Genomic DNA, 24,023 nt, shown 5'->3' with positions numbered 1-24,023 from the left:
CTCCACGATGAGCTGCCATGATTATATGGCTGTTTCCAAGTAGCTGGTCCCAACTGGGAAAGTGCTAAAACAACCCTATTATTTGTGCAGTTTCTTTTAAATCCTTTTAATTTTTACAGCTTTTTCATCCAATGGAGTTACTGGATAGCCTACCAGAAAGATGGGTGGCACCAAGGATTGGTAAGGCTGGGCATTTGCCAGGGGCCCACACTTGAGCATCCACTGTATAAGAAAGATACCGACTCTACACAGTTCACTTGTGGTTGTTGAACTGTGAGGGTACCTGGAGCTTGAAGAAGGACTGGCAATCTTTACTTCCCCAGGTGACTGATGGGGAGATGATTGAGAGTGGAGACCCAAGTGAAAGTCAGGAGTTAGGAAGTTAGTAAGTTAATTGTGGTGAATTTCTGTGGAACCTTATGGCATGGAATCGAAGCAAGCTTTAGTAAAAGATCAGTGTCAGTGTGCATGCACTTTATGCAGAAGGTCCCAGGTTCAATCCATGGGATCTTCAATTAAAACCATCAGGTAGCAGGTGATGGGTACGACCCTCTGCCTGTGGTCCTGCAGAGCTGCTACCAGTCAGAGTGGGCAATCCTGGACTAGAGGTCTAGTTTAGCTAAATTGTGCTTTGTGCATGCACAGACATGGTGCTGTGGGTTGCGAACGCCTCTCTCTGTGGACCTGCTCCTGCTCTTCATTACAGTAACCTACTTGTACATTTGCCTCTTGATCTGGCCCAGCCAATGGTGTGAGAAGGCGGAGCAGCAGGGATCACTGCCTGCTTCCTCATTGGTTCTTGGTGGTGGTAGAGGGGAGGAAGAGGAACTATTAACAATGGTGGGGGGATTCACTCAGGAGTGGTTCACCAGTTGGGGTGAAGCTGCTACCCAACTTTCTGGAAAGTGGGTCACTGTTGCTTACCAGGAGGGAGAGGGAAGAGGCAGTGGGGAGGCCAGCACCAGTAGAGACCATCTGACGTGCCTGCTGGTGCTTTTGTACCATGCTGACCTCCCCATCGTCTCACCCTCCTGGTAACCCCCCTTCTGGGGAGCTAGTACAACCACTCTGCCCCACCTGGCAAGCCTTGTACCTCATCTTCCTACCAGGAGACTCCAGGGAACAAACTTGCAGCTTTCTGCTTACAAAACACACACTCTTCCAATGTACTGGACCCTCCCCTGGTCCTGCCATCCACACATCCCTCAAGATGCCATAATGAGCAGGACTGCAGGTGTGCAGCAGAGCAATTGGTGAATGGAGTCTGAGAATAGGGTTGAAGAATTGCATTACAACATCCAGAGAAGTGCCAGTTTTGAAAGATGGCTGTGTTTCAGCTCACAGTGTGCTACAGAAAGTGTGAATCAGACAGCACCACATTAAAATCTGAACCAAATCTCTCTCTCTGTCCCCTGTGTGTTTGTGCGGAATGGGCAGAAGCCATTGTCCCCTTTCTCTGGTGGAGCCTAAGAATTGTTAATGGGACAGAGCAGATTTAGTAAACCCTCTAAGAATTTGGAACCAGAGTCTTCCCCATTGCTTGGGGAGATGCCAGAGACTGAACTTGGGACATTCTTCATGCAAAGCATGTGTTCTACCTCTCAGCTGCACTCTACATATTTCCCTTTAAAACTCCCCCCCTTATGCAACATATGTGATTTGTAGTCCTGTCTAGACGGATGTTCATGTTGATTCCTGAAGCAATACAGCTCACACCCAACTGAACATACCTACGCACATACTTGGTTTAATCAAATGTAATGTTCTAACTGCAGGGTATGAGAAAAAACCTACTCCCAGCAGCCAGTGTCCCTGATACACATCAGAGAGGGACTGAGCACAATTTACTGCTACGCCCCACTTGCAGGTCTACCAACTTTTCCCTCTCTTGTCCCGAAGCATGAAAACAGAGGCTTGCTGTGGATCCTGACAATTTGCATTTTTAATTATCCAAGAGTTTAATTAGTATTGTGGCCTTAATCAGGGGTGGGAAAGATAGCTGAAGTCATCAGAGCTTAATTAGGCTGGAAAACAAAGTTTCCTCCAATCTGGAAGGCTCTCCAATGACAGCGAGGTGAGGAGCCTGCAGCCTGTTTTGACTCAGGAGTGGTGGCAAAATATTCAAAGCAGGGGAAAGAGGAGATGCTTTTTTAAAAGAATAAAAATAAAGATAACTGGTTGTGCGTGGCCGAAGGGGGAAAGAACCCATCATCACCTCCCTCCTCTCTCCGGCTTCCTTTCATTTCAAAGGTGGGTTTTAATGCCACTTTGGGATGGGAGAGCAGCTGCAGTTGGTTTAGAAGCCCCCTCCCTGCTCCAAGCAGAGTGCATGACTGCTCACTTTGCATACGAAGCGCCTTGCGGAGTCTCTTTCTTTGTTCCTGTGCACCTACTCTTCCCATAGCACATCACTAAGCTATGGAACACATTACAAGGAGGGCTTCAGTGCTGCCCAACCAGAAACATAGTCTCACACGGAAGCATTTACTGCCAGGAGAAACCAACATATACGAAAACTCGTGGCCATGCGACGAGGCTGAACAATGGAAGAAGACTCATGACAGATAAAAGAAAGCTGTTCTTCATGCAGTACATAGTTAAACTATGGAACTCGCTCCCACAGGAGCCAGTGATGGTCGCCAGCTTGGATGACTTTGAAAGAGGGTTAGACAAATTCACGGAGGAGAAGGCCATCAATTGATACCACGCATGGTAGCTATGCTCTGCCTACATGGTCAAAAGCAGTACAGTGGTACCTTGGGTTACAGACACTTCAGGTTACAGATGCTTCAGGTTACAGACACTTCAGGTTACAGACTCCGCTAACCCAGAAATAGTACCTCGGGTTAAGAACTTTGCTTCAGGATGAGAACAGAAATCGCGTGGCGGCAGCGCAGCGGCAGCTGGAGGCCCCATTAGCTAAAGTGGTGCTTCAGGTTAAGAACGGATCTCTGGAACGAATTAAGTTCTTAACCCAAGGTACCATTGTACTGCTTCTGAATACCAGTTGCTCAAAACCATAGGAGGGGAGAGGGCTCTTGTGCTCGGGTCCTTTTAAGGGCTTCCAGTCGTGGTATCTAGGTGGTCACTGTGAGAACAGGATGCTTGACTAGATGGGCCATTGGCCTGATCCAGCAGGCTTTTCTTTTGTTCTTAGGGTTGTATGCAATGTATCACCAAGTTAAAACCATGTAGCAATACCGTTGCTTTGCTGGAGAAATGTTTTGGTGCAGTGGAATATTGTTGCACAAGAGAATGCACAAGCAGGTTGCTAGTAACTTTGTTGCACAACGGAGGGTGCAATTTGTTGTACAGCGTCTCCCCCCACTGCAACAGTTGCACTTGATTCCCCAGCTGAACAACATTAAAACTGGCCTATCTGGCAGCTCAAGAGCCATGGCACTAGCGAAAGGAGAATGCTGGATACAGCCATTACTCCTTACCATGTGGCCAACTTCGCAGGGGACACAAGCAAGGACAAGGGAGAGAAACTTGTTCAGTTTTCATTTTAATGTAGGCCTACCTGATTCGTGCTCAGGGGTGGCTCTGTGGGTTAAACCACAGAGCCTAGGACCTGCCGATCAGAAAGTCGGTGGTTCAAATCCCCGCGACAGGGTGAGCTCCCATTGCTTAGTCCCTGCTCCTGCCAACCTTACAGTTTGAAAGCATGTCAAAGTGCAAGTAGGTAAATAGGTACCGCTCCGGTGGGAAGGTAAACGGCGTTTCCATGTGCTGCTCTGGTTCACCAGAAGCGGCTTAGTCATGCTGGCCACATGACCTGGAAGCTGTATGCTGGCTCCCTCGGCCAATAAAGCAAGATGAGAGCCGCAGCCCCAGAGTCGGTCACGACTGGACCTAATGGTCAGGGGTCCCTTTACCTTTACCTGATTCGTAGTTCCCAAGTGAAATGAAGCAGAGCTATCCTTCGAAACTGGCACTTCTCTGGATGTTGCGGTACAGTTTTCTCAATTGTGAGGCATGCACAATATATATATATAGTTTGTGAAAGTAGCAGTACTTGCAAATCCAGACTTGGACTCAACTAAGATTGGGAGCGGCTAGGTCACTACCAAGAATCAGGGGTGCTAACTTGAAAAAAATATTGGAGGGCAGGTAAGCCCTGCCCCCACATAACTGATTACACGACACGGCACACGCACACCATTTGAATGGCAACGCCCATTAAAGGGGGTGGGTGGGTACCTGGGCCCCTTGAATATTTTATGGGGGGCTGAAGAGACTCTGGCTCCTAGGAGTTGGGTCCTATACCAAGAATAATGATCCCTTCTTAGGTGAGTATTATGTACAAGTGAGACCTGCAATAAAATGTTGCAGCGTGAATTGTTTCTGTTCAGTGTTCCAGACAACCACACCCCTTTTGAGGATAGTCATGCATCACATTCTCATAACGTTTGAACACCGATCAAAATCCTACCACGATGAAAAATAATTAGTCATGTGTGCTGATTTTTCACTGACGTTGATGGTTATTATTTGGAGGTCTAATCTTCCCTGATCTGAGATACTAAGGCAGGATATACTATACATTTAAAAATATGTAGGCAATAAATCCAAGTAACTACAAAAGCCAGATCAATACTGCAAAAGGGTAGGAAATGTTGGCATTATGGTTTTCCCCTGGAAATTCCATCTCACCTGCTGCTTTGTCCCAAACTCATAAGCATTCTCTTTCCCTGCCTCATTATGTGTATGCTGATAAGAAGCATAGATTTTGTCCACCCTGCATGCGTCTAGACAAAGGGCACAACAGCAGGACCACTGGGAACAATATATATCAGTCTGAGGACCATGTCCAATAATGTCTAGGTCAGGAAACTCTTAAATGCAGACTCAGGGAATTAAGTCAGCTGTCATCACTTCTTAATTAAAAATAGCGGGGACTCACTTGCATTCCATTGCTGTGGCTAAGCCTATTTGTCATCTGTCCTCTCTTCACCAATAAACAACCCCAATCACCCCTGGGGAGGAAGGAAGAAAGTGGGGGTGGTAAAGGAAAGCAGGTATACGTAAGAACGCTTGGGAGTCACTGACTGATTGACACACAGGGTTAGCAACATGTACACCCACACTAACTAAAAAACTGAGCCTTTACATATCCCAAGGCTTCGTTGTTTATGAGAAACCCCTGAAAATGCAAACTAGAAAACATCTTTCCTTTGGAATAGTAAACAAAGAAAATCCTAAAAGGTGTGTCTGCATCACACAGAAAGCTGTGATTTGATACACAGTGGGGTTGTGTACACATCAGACATTTAAAACACATTCCCCACCCTGTCCACCCTGTCGACACCTCCTTTCTCTCTCCATCCTGCTTTGTGGCTCAGCTGGATGGAAGTCAGGTGAGCAACACAGCCCACCATGTCACCAGCTGCCAGCACAAAAGCTCTAGCTAACATGGTGCCCCTCTCAACGTTGTTGGTCTTTGCAAGTCCTGAGCAAGTTGTCTCCCGCTCAGCCCAGGAAAGGATTGAAAATTGCATGGAGATTCCTTAAGAGTGTGGATGTCAACAAGGACTATGGCTCTTGACAACATGCTAATAGCTTCCGAGAGTGGATTTCAACACGAGTCTTTTGCTTCCCGTAGACACAAACTTCACTGTCTTGGAGCACAGGCAGAACAAATCTCCATTGAAAGAGAAAAAGCAAGGACTTGAATGTTTTCAGATGTTTTTGAACTGTTTTAATGTACTCTTTGGCTGTTTTGTTGCCTGTCACCCTAAGCTCCTTCGGAGGAAAAGTGGGATACAAAAGTGTATCTCCAACCAGCATGCACAAAGGTCAAGAATGGTGAGTGCTGCAGCACAACATTGCTTGGAGAATGCCATGCTGGCTCCCCTGGGTGTAGTGTTGTGGTAAGAAGGTTGAAAACTCATCCAGATTGCAGAGCTCAGAGCACAGGCTCTGCTGAGTTTGCTGGATGAGTCTTTAGGTGAAGGTGGAGAAGGGCAGTCCCTTCAAGGCACCTATTTCTGGCCCATGGCTAGCTGAGAGTGACTTGAACTTTGATGGGGGCCCAAGGTCTTAGATAGATAGATAATTTATTATGGTCAAAGACCAGACCCAAGGTCTTTCCCAGAAAAAATGATACAAATCATTTGGAAACAAACAGGTGGCTTTATATAGCTTTTACACACACACACACACACACACACACACACACACACACACACTCCATCATCAATTCCCTTAGCACCAAATTCCCAAATCATTTTTATGGGCTAAAGTTGGACACAGATTGGCTATATCCAGTAGATCTCAACACTGTTAATTGATCTTACAAAGGCTCCAGCTTGGGCTTTGAAAGTTAGACTGAACCGAGAAGTAGCATATTTCAGTCTCTTGCAGCATGTGTCTAACCACTTCCATGCGTTAAAACATACTGAAAGCAACTGGCTTACGTTCAGTTCTACGTCTTTCTTTCAGAGGAGGGAAATATCACATTAGGGCCCCATCTGCACCATACATTTAAAGTGCCATCATACCACTTTAAGAGTTCACTGCAGGGAGGGATTGACTGTTAAACCACTTATAATTCCCTGAGTACCTAGTACTCAGAGGACTATTGACTCTGATGGTGGAGGTAGAATACAGCTATCATGGCTAGTAGCCATTGAAGTGGGTTTGGCAAGGTTGTCAGTAAGCAGACGGGAGTCATTGTTCAGAAACACCTGGAAGGCCAAAGGCCCCAGTTTCTGCAATAAGTCAGAAGACAGAGGGGCATGTGCCCAAGGCCTTCTGGGAAAGAATGTGTCTGCCAGGGACCACATTGCCATACACACTCCTACCCTTTCATGAGCATCGTCCTAGTGGTAAATAAATACCATCCTGTCCGATAAAACTAGAGTGGGTTTCAAATGATGCTTTCATCTGTACTGGGAACTTATTAAAGGCAGAAATAAATGAAGCTGATCTTAATTTGCAGTCAGGGTTACCTACAGGGAGAGATTAAGAACCAAACGAGACAATAGCCATCTATTTCTGCCCGAAGATCAGATGACTGGAGAAGGAGGGAAAATTATCTCTCACACACATAACCTTTATAAAGCTAATGGGGAGTTGCCCAGGTAAGCTAGTCCTCATTTATTTTAAGCCACATTCCATCTGAGAAGCAGGCCAGTTCAAAATATTATTAAGAAACATAAGCAGGAATCTTCCTCATGTACTGAGCTGGGACACTGGGAGGTGACGAGGGCAGGGAGGAGAGAAGGTTGTTTTCTTCTGTTGCTAAGACAGATTTCTGCCTCCCTCCCACCTTCCCCTCATCCAACCGTCAGTTCCTCCTTCCCATTGGCCTCCCGGTTGCATCGAATGATCGTGACAGGTTTTCATTCCCCTCACTTTATTGGCTTAGTCTTGTGGCCTATTGTCAAGGGGAAGCAAATCAGATACCTAATCAATAGTTGGCAAAGGCTGCGAGAGGCTAGCCATTTGCATCAACACTCTCGCTGTCTGGGCTTCTGCACTCAAGATAAGCGTCGCCTTAGCCTACGACAAGATGGAGCGCCACCATCCTATAACGCTGTTCGGTCGCAGAGGGAAAGAAGCAATTGCAAACTCTGGTGATGCCATTACAGGCCCAAGACATTTTGATTTCTGGGGCAGAGCAGCAAATGACACCCCCTCCCTTAAGTTGAGGTGCATAAATACCCAAGGCCAATATTTTGGCATCAGAAGCACTTTCTCCCCTCCTGCCTGTAATTGAAATATATCAACACTATATTTAACGATGCACAATTTGCTGTCAGAAGCAGCCACCTCACTCTGCCTAATGGCAGGGCCATCCAATGGGGAACAAAGGAGCATTCAAAAGGGCCACACTGAATCCTCTCACATAGAGGAGGAGCTGATGACATTGGTTTTTTGGAGAGCAGTGTTTCCCAAACTTGGGTATCTAATTGTTTTTGGACTACAACTCCCATCATCCCTGACCACTGGTCTTGCTACCTTGGGATGATGGGAGTTGTAGTCCAAAAACAGCTGGAGACCCAAGTTTCAGAAACACTGCTATAGAGGGTGACTTGCTCAAGGGCCTTCAAAAACCTCGTGCTAACACTGCTTTCCACTATCCCAACCCCCTGCAATGCAGGGATCTCAACAAAAGCAGCCATGACAGATGGAGAGCTGAAGTCCAATGAAACATGGAGGGTCGCAGGCTCTCCAATCTGCTGCATCCATTGGGGGCTTTGCACTATTGGGTGATACACTGGTGCAAGGCAAAGCATTCAGTCTTCAGCAGTCTCCATCACCACCCATTGAAGCTTCCAGGAGGCTGCAATAAGCAGGAGAGATTGGTAAAAGCTGGATGTCTTAACTCATGTGAGAATAGGCTGTTTCTGCAAGCAAAAAGCCACCATCAAACGCAATCTTTCATCATCAACAACAACATCATCATCATCTTTTAATACTTTATTTGAAGTTAGGCGTGGATGGGTGTCAATTTTGGTTTCTCGGTTCCTCATTTTTCTGATCTGAAGTTCAGTTCTCCATATTTCCACATCAGTTTTCATTTTTTAAAAATATAAAATGTCATTGAATGCGACTTTCTCCCAACTTTCATGCTTGCATTAAATTTTGCCCACAATGCACATTCTTGCAAAGCATTTCCCCATCCTATAATGTATTTTGTATGTTATTTTCACTACTATGTGCATTTTTCTCATGCACACTTTGCCAAGTACATGCATTTTGCACACACTGCTTGATTCCATGACTACATTGCAAAATTCAGAAAAGGACAACTTTTAAAGGATGGCATGAACTGACATGAATTTCTCCCCCATCCCTACTTGAGGTTAACAGCTTTGAGCGATTGGCCAAGCAGGATCTAAACAATTTTAAATGAACAGGCTGAAAAATCAATGTGGGGAAAGAGGGTCCTTTAGAGGAATTCACAATTAAAAGTGTTGGTGCTGACCTTTAAAGCACTAAACAGCCTCGGCCCAGTATTCCCGAAGGAGCTTCTCCACTCCCATCATTCAATCCGGACCCTGAGGTCCAGCACCGAGGACCTTCTGGCGGTTCCCTCACTGCTAGAAATGAGGTTACAGGGAACCAGGCACAGGGCCTTCTTGGTAGTGGCGCCCACCCTGTGGAATGCCCTCCCATCAGATGTCAAGGAAACAAACAACAATCTGACTTTTAGAAGACATCTGAAGGCAGCCCTGTTTAGGGAAGTTTTTATTGTTTGATGTTTTACTGTGTTTTTAACATTCTGTTGGGAGCCTCCCTGAGTAGCTGGGGAAACCCAGCCAGATGGGCAGGGTATAAATAATAAATTATTTTTGTTGTTATTATATAGAGGTCCTGGTCTCAGACTTTTAAAATCTGCAATCTTATGAGGAATGTTTTCCTACTGCCTGGTGCTTAGATTAAAGAGGGAACAGCTACTGTTTCAGGAGGGGACACAGGACGTGATTTGGCTGCAACTAGAGCGCTTGCAGATTTCCCTTATAAGAACGTAAGAAGCTGAATCAGGCCAGGGGCCCATCTAGTCCAGCATCCTGTTCTCACAGTGGACAACTGGAGGACTGTGAGAAACCTGGAAGCAGGATTTGAACACAAGAGCCCTCTCCCCTCTTGTGGTTTCCAGCAACTGGTATTCAGAAGCATCACTGCCTCCAACTGCAAAGGCACAGTATAGCCATCAGAGTTGGTAGTCATTTATAGCCTTATCCTCCATGATGTCGTCTAACCCTTTTAGAAGCCACTCAAATTGGTGGTTCACACTGCATCTTCAGGGAGGGAACTCCACACTTTTAACTGTGCGCTGCATAAAGTACAGTGGTACCTTGGGTTAAGAACTTAATTCGTTCTGGAGGTCCGTTCTTAACCTGAAAGTGTTCTTAACCTGAAGCACCACTTTAGCTAATGGGGCCTCCCGCTGCTGCCACCACCGCTCGATTTCTGTTCTCATCCTGAAGCAAAGTTCTTAACCCAAGGTACTATTTCTGGGTTAGCAGAGTCTGTAACCTGAAGCGTCTGTAACCCGAGGTACCACTGTACTTTCCTTTTGCCAGCCCTTAATCTTGATTTTCATCGAATGTCCATGAGTTCTGGTGTCCTAAAAAGAGGGAGGAACACTTCTTGTCTCCACTTTCTTCATGCCATACATCATTCAAGCACTGTTACTGCTGAAACTGCAGTGTGTGTGTGTGTGGGGGGGGTATTTCATACCTGTAGCCGCTGGCGTCCAAGAGAAGCACATGGCAGCCATGCTCCAGATGCATTCAACAGTTCATGCTTCCTCCTAGTTGTGTGAACACACTTCTTCCTGTGTGGATAAGAACAGAATCAAATATCAGCATTTTGACCCCACCTTTGGACATGCAGCAGAGGACTGCACCAGTTCCCAAAAGGAAACAACGCTTGAATCACTTACTCCAAAAACATGGGTTTCAGCAGACAAAGCAAAGAAGACTGAGCGGATTTTCTCTCCCCCCGCCCGATCCAAGGAAATGTTAAGAGGAAACGAGAGTCACAGGTTACTTCCTCCGGTTCCTACTAGCCTGGTACCTGCAGTGCTACAGGCTCCATGCAGTATATTTATCCAGCCAGTAGATGTCACCATACACTTCATCGCACGACACTAGGAGAGAGGACCGGGGTCCCTTCTAACAAAGTACTAAAAGGGATTTTTCACAGCAGCACTAAGTAAAGCTATAATACTCCAAAATACGAGAAAATAAAAATAGATTGCTGGGTCATCTAATGCCTGTATCTGCTTCTCACAGTGACCAGCCAGATGCCTGGGAGAAATCCACAAGTTGTTTGTAGGTATATGATAAGTTGCAGTTTTTATTCTATTTTAATAAGGTAGATTTTTTTTTTCATTCTGTACCTGCTGAATCATGTTAGTGGTGAGACAGCCAGTCATTTTGAACAGTCCAAATAGAGGGGGAAAGTGGGATTAAAGAATGTTGGGTCTTATCAGATACCTTGAGCAGCTCCTGAATAAATGCTTTACACACAGTAAGTACCAGGTTCAACCTCTGGCATCTCCAGCTCCCATTGTGAAATCCTACAGAGCTGCTGCCAATCAGTGCAAACAATACTGAGCTGCATGGAGCAATGCTCTGGCTTGGGATAAGGCAGCTTCATAAGGAAGGGGGAAGCAGGGAAGGATCTAATAAAATAAAAACAGGCACTGAACAGTATTGAAGCAATGCAAACACTTGGTGAGATCAGAGTATATATTGTTATAGGTTGGAGGGGTCAGTCTGAATGGTGCCTTTTGAACCTGCAATCCTGTATCTCTGATGTAAGAGGAAACCAGTCAAACCAGTTCCTTTGGCTGGCCAGTTAAGTACTGTCCTTTACATGTCCTAACAGATTGCTATAAGGACAAATGGGCGGGCCTTTTCTGGATGCCTCATCAGTTAGCTGGATGCCACATCACTTGAAGATGGGGAACAACAGGCCAAGGATTTTTTGTTTGTGGGTGAGTTTGGGGCTGATTCTAGAAGCAGGAGACACAGAGGCCTGTGTGCTGGAGCAAAGAGCTATGGTTTGGGGATCTCAGTAGGAGTCCATGGGGACGCAAGTTCTCTTGGAGTGTTGATGCTGTGAGGCCCTCCATCCTGTGCTCAGGTTGGATATTTGAGTCAATAAAACCATACATCCTAAACACACTGCAATCTCCATTCACTATCATTCCAAGAAAGCAGAACACTTTCACAGAAAGTGAAAGTGGCATCGATAAGAACTTTGGATTACAACAGGAAAATAAAGAAGACGAAAATTAAAATATTTCGCACAGAGCTACAAAGGACTAGCCAGCTTGCTAAACGAATTCAGAGGCTGTTAAAAATAAAGGAAGGAACAACACTGGAAATGTTTTATTGGGACTATTTGGACTAATTAAGGAATGTAGTACAATATTAGATCATTAATCCCCGAACTTCAGAGCATGGGAAGTCACCCAAAGATATATAATTTGGTATGATTATTTGGCTTTTTTGATTGTATTATACTTTGGAATGTTTTAATGTGGTTTTTATTGGATTGTTAAAATGGAAAATTTAATAAATATTATTTTTTAAAAAAAAGAAGAAAGAAAACAGAATCCTGAATAAGCCCAGGAACACCTGGAGTCTCTCACCCCTCAGATATTGTGGTGCAAGCCACAATATATTTAGTCAATTTTGCAGGTGCATGGAATGTGCTACTTTTGAAGTGAAGAAGGATCAGATTAGTCAACTGATAGTACACCCAGTTCTTTTTTTATGGGGTACTCAAAGGTATGTAGTAACGGCACTTTTTACCCCCAAATGTTAGAAGGGTGGCACTTACTATAACAACTTCATGGTGAGTACCAGCACTTTTGTTTCTTAAAAAAAAAATAAAAATAAAGTAAAAGCACTTAGTACACCCCTGGTATTAAGGACTATTAGGCTACAAATGTCCACCTTTTCCTCACATCCTTCATCCAAACAGCCCCATGCCATAGCAGGCCATGTACCTGCTCATAACGCTACATGTTTTCCTCCTGCAGCCTGTTTCTTTCCCTGAAGTTTAGCCTTACTTTTTTTTTAAAAAAAGAGAGAGAATCTCTCATAGACACTGATTGATGTCTCTTCCACAATCCTGAAGGCTCCCCCCCACCCTTCCCTTTTGCAATTAACAGGCCAGACATGTCTAAATAAACTGGGGCACAATGACTTTATGACTAAGGCAGCGATGCCAGGCCCCCTGATGAATGTGGGCTCTTAAACGAAACCAAACAAAAATAAGCCTGGCTAACAAGTCTCTAGGCTTGTTCCTTCGGGATGACAGATTGACAAAACATAGGCTTTTTATAACTCTCAAACCAAAATAAGCCATTGACCCAGCTGCAGTGCCATGCTAAACAATCGCGGCTCTATATAGGCCTCACCAAGGCGTTTTGTGGGAGCGCTGGATGGGATCGTTTCAGGCCTTTCCACAGACATTCTCTGGGTGGGGAGAAACTGGACATAAAAGCATAAGAAGAGCCTGCTGGATTAGGCCAATGGCCCAACTAGTCCAGCATTCTGTTCTCACAGTAGCCAGACAGTGGCCTGTGGGAAGCCAGAAAGCAGGACCAGAGCTCTCTTCCCTCCCATGGTTTCCAGGAGCATTGTTTCCATCAACTCCAGAGGCAGAGCATAGCCACAGTGGCTATTAGCCACCAAAAGCCCTCTCTTCCTCCATGAATTTGTATAATCCTCTTTTAAAGCCATTCAAGTTAGTGGCCCTCAATGCCTACTGTGGTGGTGAGTTCCATAGTTTAACTATGCACTGGCTATAGGGTCCACAGTGCACTTAGAAAACAAGAAGCAGTCATTAAAGGTAAAGGGTAAAGGGACCCCTGACCATTAGGTCCAGTCGTGACCGACTCTGGGGTTGCAGCGCTCATCTCGCTTTATTGGCCGAGGGAGCCGGCGTACAGCTTCCAATTCATGTGACCAGCATGACTAAGCTGCTTCTGGCAAACCAGAGCAGTGCACGGAAACGCCGTTTACCTTCCTGCTGGAGCGGTACCTATTTATCTACTTGCACTTTGACGTGCTTTCAAACTGCTAGGTTGGCAGGAGCAGGGACCGGGCAACGGGAGCTCACCCCGTCACGGGGATTCGAACCGCCAACCTTCTGATCGGCAAGTCCTAGGCTCTGTGGTTTAACCCACAGCACCACCTCCGTCCCTGAAGCAGTCATTATTTGGGTTGATTTTTTTAAAAAAAGGAAATTAATTCAATGGTGCTTTTTTTCCTGGCAGTACTCAACAGTACACAGTACCAGCACTTTCCCCCCCTCTTCCCAATCTTGCAGTAAGGGAAATACAGTAGAGGGTGGGGAGTGCAAGGAAGCAACCATGGCGGAAAGGAGGGTTGCAAAGAGCTGAGGTGGTGGCAGTGAGGGAAAGGAGGGCCTTGTTCCGGGCTGTAGTTGCTGCACTCGGTCAACAGGCTGCGCTGTTCCCCCTCAGCTGCCCCGCAATGTGCGCTCTCCCCCCTTGGGTGCGCTGCCGTGCCGCTGCCTCACTACTCCACGAGTGGCCAGGTGTGAGTGAGTGCTGCTTCTCCTTCACCTCTACTTGCTCTTTCCATGCCTGCGGGGAGGGGAAGGGGGAAGATGAGGGGAGGAGGGAGAGAGAGAGAAATGGGAGGAGAAAGCAACCTCTGCTGCTGCTGGCATCACTATCCTCCATTCTGTTGCTGGGGCAAGCCATAGAGGCAAGCGGAGATGGTCCAGCTGGTTACTAGGAGGAGAGGAAGGGGGGAGGAGGAGGAGGAGGAGGAGGAGGAAGAAGAAGAAGAAGAAGAAGAAGAAGAAGAAGAAGAAGAAGAAGAAGTTTAGATTTGATATCCCGCTTTATCACTACCCAAAGGAGTCTCAAAGCGGCTAACATTCTCCTTTCCCTTCCTCGCCCACAACAAACACTCTGTGAGGGAGTGGGGCTGAGAGACTTCAGAGAAGGGTGACTAGCCCAAGGTCACCCAGCAGCTGCATGTGGAGGAGTGGAGACGCGAATCCGGTTCCCCAGATTACGAGTCTATTGCTCTTAACCACTACACCACACTGGCTCTGGAGAAGGAGGATAAGAAGGAGAAAGGGGAGGGCAGGATGCTGTGTGTGTGTGTGTGTGTGTGTGTGTGTGTGAGAGAGAGAGAGAGAGAGAGAGAGAGAGAGAGAGAGAGAGAGAGAAGGAAAAGGATTATGTGAGGTTCTGTGTTATTCACTTGTGTTCCTTTGGTGTTGGGAGAGGTTGGGGTTGGCCTAGGGTGTGGTTGTTTGTTTGCGACTGGCTGCGGTGAACCTGCACAAGCGACGCTGACACAAAACCCCACATATACTAAGTATAATAGAGGGTCGATTCCAAAAGATCCCACCTGAGAAACATCTTTGCCCCTGTGGAGATGGTAGCATCGAAACAGCGGCACACGTCCTCCTGTCCTGTACTCCCTACAAAGACCTGAGGAACGAGATCATCACCCCACTCGTACTAACCATCCCAGGACGCTCAACCGCTGCCACAATGTCCTTTCTTCTATCAGATCAAAATGAGCAGATAACAGCAAAGGTTGCTAGGTTCATAGCAGGGGCAATCTGAATAAGGGCCACTAACTGACTGCTGATTCAGGACTTTAAATTGTGCTCTTATATCAAATTTCCTTTTCTGTAATGTTTTACTGTTGCCATTGGCTAATGCAAATAAAGTTTTATCTTATCTTATGTGTGCATGGGCACGGTGGATCTCCTGACTCATTTCTGGCATGCAACATGTTCGGCCAGTCTCTGCATATGGAAGGCCAACATCCAATGCCCTTTTAAACTGTCGAAATATATAAAAAAATAAAAAAATTGTCCAGTAGCACTTTAGAGACCTCCTACTACCCTCCTGAGAAAAACCCCACCCCACCCTCCCACTATATATAAGGGTCTGGTGACTTCTGTTTCAGTGTATCTGAAGAAGTGTGTCTCTAAGGTGCTACTTTTTTATTTTTTATATATATTTTATATATTTCAACTCAGTCAGACCAGCACGGCTACCTACCTGAACCTTTTAAAATGTGTTAGGGTTATTGGGTTGTTTTGTTTTTGCTTTTATTATGCATTTTGTGTTTTTATATTGCAATTTTTATGTCGTAACTGCCCTGAGACCTGTGGGTATTAGGCGGTATGCAAATTTAATAAACAAATAACAAACAAACAAACATCTAAAATGGCTCATTTTCCATCCCATACAGCAGGATACATTAAATGTCTGTGTGCCTGCATGCAGAGACCACTGTTGCCCACTACAATGGCTGATTTGGCACGTATGATGACATTTGTTCCCGATTACTCTCATGTAGGGCCTGAGACATCAGTCCAAGATGAAACGCAACCCTGCTGTATAGTGTCGGCCTCCGACTTAGCACTTAAATGCTGGAAACAATTCCATTTGGATCTGAGAGGCCTTGCTACTTCAACACTCATGTTCCCAACACACATACTGTGCCTTGAATATGCTCAGCCCTTCAGATGGCACCATGCCTGAACCGGCTTGCCCAGGGGCATGCTAATGCCATGTCAGGATAAAGTGGGTAACGAACAGTAATGTTATCCACCGCTCTGCACAAAACCTTGGCACAGCCTCTTGCTTCCGCTCTTGGTGACACCGGCGAGTGTGCCAAAAGGGGAAGAGGAAAGTCTCCAAATCAAAGGGTGTGTGATTGGGACTTGCCAGTCCTCGAGGCTGCCAGAATGTTATAGTATGGCAGTGGGCCTCTTGTCAATCCCCAAAGAGCATTAATGATAGGAAATATGGATATTACTTGCAAATACGTAGACTTCTCATCTGGCCAGCCTCATGGAATTTAATGAACTGTAAAGGATGACATTGGTTGCTCAGTCGCTCAGAAAGAAAGATGGCGGACATCCAAAAGACAGTAACCCTAGGTGGTCAAGTGCTATTTGACTTAAAAAAACCCCATAGAGGTAGAAGCCAAGGAGACAATGTATGTGCTATTATTTTCTGGTTTTTTGCCCCTGGGCTGTAAATATCTATAGAAAAATATGTCTGCACAGTCACATTCTGTGGTTCCATTTGCAAATGATATAATCTCTCTTCAAATTATATGTATGTTTCAATAACAGTTGCACTGCATTATGAGTTTTTGTAGTCTTAAGGGCATGCTGCAAGCTGCCTAATATTAGGACCTGGGCAAAAAGGTTCAAAGTATCAGGACAATAGTGCAATGCTCACTGCTTTATCGAAAAGTGGATTTGGATAAGGTTGCCCTTGTTCTGAAACACTATTCAATTTTAATTGAACTATACATTTTGAGCCAAATTCTGCGATTAACAGAATTGGTTGGCAATCCTGTTGATAATGCAAAACTCTACAAGTGACAAAGTCTCCTTGAAGAAAACTATATTTAGTTTGCCTTTAATTTGTTCCAGATTCCATTTAAATCAGGCACCATTTTAATATTCAGCATTGCTGCAAACACTCCCTGGCACACAGCAGTGATGTCACTGGTGTGCGCCAGGGCCTAGGTTTCTAAGATCAGGCTTTCAGTCTTGGGGTGTACACTGTGCATATTACAGACTGCAGGATAAAGATTATACAATTAAAAGATTAAGGAGTGCAGTCTTAAAATTAAGCCAATTGATTCCACCCTCCTCCACCCCCATCACTACAATGCAAGCTGTTGAGGCAACATCACAACCACAAAGTGTAATTATCTATTAGAGTGTGTGGCTCCTGCAGTTTTTCTTCTTTTGCGTGTGCATGTGTTTAAAAGCACTTTACAGCATGCCAGACCTTTTTTCAATGTAAGGACTGGCTTCCTTTGGGGCAACCTTGTAGGGGCCAGATGCTTGCGGTGGGGGGAGCTTGGAATATGGCCAGAATTGTTTGGAGAAAGGCTCACAACTCAGACCCAGTTCCCAATGAACTACAGAATGCACCACTGTATGACTCCTCTAGGAAAATTCCCCTCCACTTGGAAAGAAAGGCTCTAGACTGGGACACCCAAGTTGGCAGATGAATTAGCTGCCGGAATACACTTCCCATTTCCCATAGCATTGGACATGTTGGCTAGAGCTCATAGGACCTGCAGCCACGCAACTTACAGAGGGCATCAAGTTAGATTGTACACTTCACCAAACTATGATTCTCAGGAGCAGGGATGGGGACTCTGTGGCCCTGCAGTTGTTGCTGAACTCAGCTCCCAGTCTGTGAGTTTAGGATTGCAGCCGAAGTTATTTTAGCACGATGTTGTGCTGTACCCTGAGGGAAGGGGCACATCAAAAGAAGGGTGTTGTGTATCTTCCATAGTCGCCTGCCAGACTAAGGGGTCAAAGGAAGCACTGACTCCTGCTTGCTCTGTGGCAAGGATCACTTTGTTTCAGGTCTGTTGCTTCAAAGCTTCCCTACTTAAAGGGCAAGGTCGCTGGCAAAAGTACTGGTGAGCCCTGGTTCCCCATGAGGGACACATTCCTTTGTTTTTAACCTCTGCACTGAAATAAAAAAGGCGAGTTACATTTTCAGTTATATATATATATATATAATGTGTATATGTGTGTGTACACACACACACACACACACACACACACACAGTCATACCTCGGGTTACAGACAATTCAGGTTGCGTTTTTTTCGGGTTGCGGACCGCAGAAACCCAGAAGTACTGGAACAGCGGTCACGCATGCGCAGAAGCGCTAAATCATGCTTTGCGCATGTGCAGACGTGCTGAATCACAACCCGTGCACGTGCAGACGCGCTGAATCACAACCCGTGCACGTGCAGATGCGCCACTGCGGGTTGAGGACGCTGTGGGTTGTGAACATGCATCCCGCACAGATCACGTTCGCAACCCGAGCGTCCATTGTATATGCAATTGAAATTGAATCATCTCGTCAGTTTTGGTCCCAGGAGCAACTTAGAATCATAGAATTGTCGAATTGTAGAGATGGAAGGAACCCCAAGGTTCATCTATATCAACCTCCTGCAATGCAGGAATCTCAGCTAAAACAACCATGACAGGTGGCCATGCCACCTCTGACTAACAACCTCCAAGGAAGGAGAGCCCACAACTTCCTGAGATGGTTCTACTGTCGGACAGCTTTTACTGTCAGAAACTTCTTCCTAATGTTTAGTCAGAATCTCCTCTCTTCTAACTTGAGAGTTGGAAGGGACCCCGAGAGTCATCTAGTCCAACCCCCTGCAATGCAGAAATGCTTTGCCCAATGTGGGGCTCAAACCCACGCCCCTGAGATTAAGAGTCTCATGCTCTACTGAGTGAGCTATCGCGGTCTAATAGCGACTGCTCATTCATCAATGAAAAAGCGAGCTTTGCATTTAATTCCACAGCAACATCACTTGTGTCCAGCAGAGGGCAGTAGCACACCTGCCACTAATCTGTCACCTGCTCCTCCATGACACTCTCTACTGATGCGTGTCGGCATCCTTTCGTTTTGTTAGTGCACGTTTGCGATGGGTACACACTGGCAGCCGAAGCCTGTACCTCCACCAACTAGGTGCGACTTTGTTCACACAACCACAACCAGGTTGTGGCTGTGGCTCTAGATGCGGAGCAAGCACCTAAAACTTCATTTGCAGGCTGGTAAGATGCTCCCATCACTGTAACCGACTGAGGAGCCGAGAATTTCTCAGGCAGCTATCAGGCACCAGAAGAAATATAGAGGGGAGGGCCTTCTTCAGCTTGAGGACCACATTCCCTTCCGAGCAACCTTCCAAGGGCCGCATGCATGTGGTGGGTGGGGCCAGAGGCAAAAGTGGGCGGAGGAATGGATGTCAATTTTACCTTTGTACAGTAGGCCTGTTCCTAGACACACTCTCCCGCACCCCTATCTATTCTCCATTCAGGCAAACAAGAGGCATGTTCAGAGTTCAAGGACCCATCCCAGCCAGCAGGGCTTTTTTCCAGCTGGAGAACACCACTGACAGGGTTCTTCTTCAGCTATAAGGCAAATGTCAGTACAGTGGTACCTCGGGTTAAGAACTTAATTCGTTCTGGGAGTCAGTTCTTAACCTGAAACTGTTCTTAACCTGAGATACCACTTTAGCTAATGGGGCCTCCTGCTGCTGCTGTGCCGCCGGAGCACGATTTCTGTTCTCATCCTGAAGCAAAGTTCTTAACCCAAGGTACTATTTCTGGGTTAGTGGAGTCTGTAACCTGAAGTGTCTGTAACCCGAGGTACCACTGTATTAGATGAGGTGGCTTTGTTCCTCCTGTTCACCCTTTTGAATGCAAACTGTGGCTGAAGTGACGTGTCTACAAAATGCCGATAAGGAAGGACCCCTTTCCGGGCTAAAAGAGCTTTCTTTTCCACGATTAAAACTGGAATTCTACAGCTGCTGAAGGTTAGAAGAGTTGTGGTATCCATCATTAAAAAGCTCCTTGGTTGATTTTAAGCTGATATTTCCAACGGTACCACCTAGAAGTAAATTCAAATGTTGCTTAGCCCAGTAGGCTGACTTCTAGTAAGACATGGGCCCCCCTAAATGGAAATAGCTGCAGAACAATCTCACATACACAACCAGCCCGGACATGGCTATGTCACCGGCACTTTAAATTGGGCTGGAAACACTGGCAATCAGGGCAATGGGTACAATATGCTCCACTCGCCCGATTTCAGTCAGGAACTGCGTGGCCACAATTGCTTGAAGTTTCCAAGCAGTCTTTAACTCTCTTTAACATTACCACTCTCTTGATCTTTCTGTTCCTTCTTCTCTTCCTCACCACCATTTGGTTGCCTGCCATTATGCCAACAATGATGATAACCAATAGAAGGAGTGGCATTTCCAGGGGCTTTGCTGGCCTGTGGGCCAGACCTGGCCTTTCCCCCTCCCTGCAGGCCGTTGTGAAAGTTGGGAGGGCCAATCACCTGTCAATCATCTATTGCCATCATGCTGTCCAGCAGCAGCTACAAGGAGTGTCGCTGCTAGTACTGTGTCAGCTGATTGTCACTGACAGCGTGCCCCAATTTGTCTGTTTGCAGATGTAGTTTGAATTCAAACTGTGCTTGCAAATGGACATTTTTATTCTGGTCCTATACAAACTAGCCTATTGCAGGGGGTGGGGGGAATGGCTATTTGCATGGGCAGTTTGGATACAAACTGTGTCTGCAAATGGAGAAAGTGGGACTCATGGCTGATTGGCATTGAAAGTGTGCCTTCAAAGGGCTCACCTTCGGTGCCAATCAGGTGATACAGATAACAAACTCTCAGGGCTGCACAAGGGAGTTCTCAACAGGGAAACTCCTGAGTACAGCTGATCGCAACAGGCTCTCTGTCGGTGCCAATGAGCTGATCCGCACTGGCAGCACGCTCTGCTCGCAAAGGAGCATTTGGGAGCTCCCTTTAGGTTCCTAAAGGGTCCTTATCTGCCCAGCAGCCGATGTCACATATGACAATAGGTGTGTGGGCAGGTGGGTTTGTTTAGGGAGAAATGGGCTTGGAGGGGTCAACTTAGGGCCTATGAGCCAGAGGGTCCCCATGTTTGCATCTTGAGGCTGGTTCTCCCTTTTTGTCTTCTCCTTTGGATGATGATGATTAGGAGTAAAATTCAGCCAGAACTGGTTGTGTGCGTGGATTTCTTCTTCCCTAGTGGTTGGCCTTAAAGATACAATCCCTTCTTCCCAGTGATAGAAAGGTGTGTGGTTGTTGTTGTTTTTAAAAAAGGTAAACGACCCCTGAAAGTTAAGTCCAGTTGCAGACGACTCTGGGGTTGTGGAGCTCATCTCGCTTTACAGGTTGAGGGAGCCAGCGTTTGTCCTCAGATAGTTTTTCTGGGTCATGTGGCCAACATGACTAAGCTGCTTCTGGAGAACCAGAGCAGCGCACAGAAACACCATTTACCATCCCGCCGGAGTGGTACCTATTTATCTACTAGCACTTGTTGGCATGCTTTTGAACTGCTAGGTTGGCAGTAGCTGGGACTGAGCAACAGGAGCTCACTCCGTTGCGGGGATTCGAATTGCCGACCTTCTGATCGGCAAGCCCAAGAGGCTCAGTGGTTTAGACCACAGCACCACCGTGTTCCCAGTGACAGAAAAGTGTATGGCTTAACAACAAATAAACAAGCACAAACCAAGACAGCTTTGGGACACCCTGTTATATGTCTGGCCTTCCCTCAAGCTCAGGTGATGAACTGGATGAGGAATCTCCATTTCCACCTTACTATCTTAGAAGACTATCTGGATTCAGAAGACTGAACTGCCACCATGCTAGGAGCCAATGACTGCAGAACAAGGCAGCAGTCCTTCAAGGGCACAGAGCAGCTCCTCCAAAAGCAAGACTGGCCTGGTTGGCCTTGAGATGGCCTCTGAAGCATGCTGAAGCTATATAGTTTTCTTGCCCTGAGGGATAGCACAGTTGGTAGAGAATGAGACTCTTAATCTCAGGGTTGTGGGTTTGAGCCCCACGTCAGGCTACAAGTTCCTGCATTGCAGGGGGTTGGGACTAGATGATCCTTGTCTTCCCTTCCAACTGAAGGGTTGGTTGGTTGGTTGGTTGGTTGGTTGGATGGATGCATTTGTAGCCCACCTTTTTCTTCAAGAACCATCAGGTGCCATACATGCATTTTCCCCAACACCACCACAATCCTGTGAGGCAGGTTAGGCTGAGAGGCAGCAGTTCCGATAGCACTTGCCTGAAAGCAATCTTACTGCAGCAGGTGGGAAGACTGTCAGATTATGCTGGGCTACCACTCCCATCACCACCCCGACCATTCTGGGTCCTATGGGAGCTGTTGTCTGACAATATCTGGAGTGGACCATGCTGGTTATCCTTGGTGTACAGTACACCATCCTGAGCTCCTTGAAGGAACAGTAGGATTTTTTAAAATGCAAACTATTTATCAGTAAATTGAAATATGCAGATATTAAATCTCAAGTACAGAGATGCACAGAACAATTCCACATACAACCCCATCATATGCCACACATAAGGTATGTGTGCATCACATGATTTCATTTATGGATGTCATTGTGGAACATGCTTCACTGTGAGGATCTTTTTAAAAAATAATAATATTGTGCAGCTTAAAAAAAAAGTCTATTGAGTCAATCGCAATGGGGGGACCCAACCACAGCACACATGCCCCCCCCAAAAAACCTCCTCCAAGCTACTCCTCATCAAAACCTCTGCCAGTTAATCTTCACCTCTGTGCTGGAAGATGGGTTCTATGCCCTGGGCTTAAACCCAGCTCCTTTCCTGTCAAATTCTATATTTGCAGGACAGTGTTGGGTGGCAAAGCTGCCATACTGCTCTTCTTTTTCGCCTGTGACTTCAAATGAATTCAGCACTGATTTGTTGCCCTAATCGGAATTCATTGACTTTCTGCCTTCTGCAAATTGATCATAAAAACGTGTTAAAAGTCAGTCAAAATGGAAATCCAAAATTACGTGGCCTCCTTACGGTTGCTATGGCAACAAAGGATGTTCCTCTAGATGAAGTGTGTGTGTGTGTGTGTGTGTGTGTGTGTGTGTGTATGTGTAAAGGGGCAGGTGTCCCTTCCCCAGATAAGCCAAGATACCCTGATTCTCAGTTTTCTTTCTTTTCTTTTAAAGGAGTGTGTTTGTACCATTTGAGAACATGAAATATGAGACAATATGTGCAACCACAATTCTCATTTCTTTAAAAAAACCAAACAAAAAACCAACCCTGTATTTATTTATTTGGGGCATTTGCATCACACATACACATTGCTGGGAATGCCCCTACCTCTCATGGTGATAGTTCAGGGCAGGTCAAGCCTAAGGCATGTTGTTGCCTGAGGTGAAGAACAAGCTCCTGCCCTCCTTAATATCCCACATAGAAGCATACTGAAATGGCAGCCAAAACTTACTTGAAGATCTTCAATGTTTCAGAGCCCTCCACCACACAGATCTGTCCTCCCAACATCTCACCACAATTCCCTGCCCCTCAGCACCTGCCATATTAGGCGACTGCCACATTTGGCCTAATGGAAAGGCCAGCCATGATTTGTTGGGATCTTTGTTCTATTCAGCCCCATATTCATCACAAGCAGCACCGCTTCCCTTCCACTGCACCTCATCTTGCACCAAAAACTTTGTTGCTCATCTCACCATTTGCTCAGGCAAAACTACTTAACATACATAACTTACGTAATTAATTAAGTAAATTACATAAACTGTTGTTACACCATCCCACCCCGTTGATTTCAATGCAAAGGAAACACTGTGCAAATGGGGGTGGGGAATGTGGTCAATTACATATTATTTTGGAGATGAAATAAAACAACAAGAGTAAATACCGGTAGGATTCAGTGGAACGAAGACTGGTGATTTCTGCTCCTGTTCCCATTTCTGTTGGAATTCTCTGACATGCCTACAGATTTTGCAGAGTGCAAAAGGGAAGAAGAAGAAGAAGAAGAAGAAGAAGAAGAAGAGGAAGAGGAGGAGTTTGGATTTGATATCCCGCTTTATCACTACCCGAAGGAGTCTCAAAGCGGCTAACATTCTCCTTTCCCTTCCTCCCCCACAACAAACACTCTGCGAGGTGAGTGGGG

At 46.0% G+C, this 24,023-nt stretch overlaps 1 long non-coding RNA gene across 3 annotated transcripts in view; it reads right to left on the bottom strand.

Annotated features, from left to right (window-relative positions):
- The window catches only part of LOC128402522 (uncharacterized), a 115,990-nt gene that overhangs the window by 34,168 nt on the left and 57,799 nt on the right, over window positions 1–24,023 (bottom strand). For all 3 annotated transcript variants that reach the window (XR_008327729.1, XR_008327730.1, XR_008327731.1), the window contains exon 2: window positions 10,195–10,291. This is a non-coding gene — a long non-coding RNA (uncharacterized LOC128402522). The remainder of the gene's footprint in view (window positions 1–10,194; window positions 10,292–24,023) is intronic.

Source organism: Podarcis raffonei, chromosome 15, assembly GCF_027172205.1.
Source record: "Podarcis raffonei isolate rPodRaf1 chromosome 15, rPodRaf1.pri, whole genome shotgun sequence".
NCBI classification, from domain to species: Eukaryota; Metazoa; Chordata; class Lepidosauria; order Squamata; family Lacertidae; genus Podarcis; species Podarcis raffonei.
This window is presented reverse-complemented; position numbering and strand designations above follow the sequence as displayed.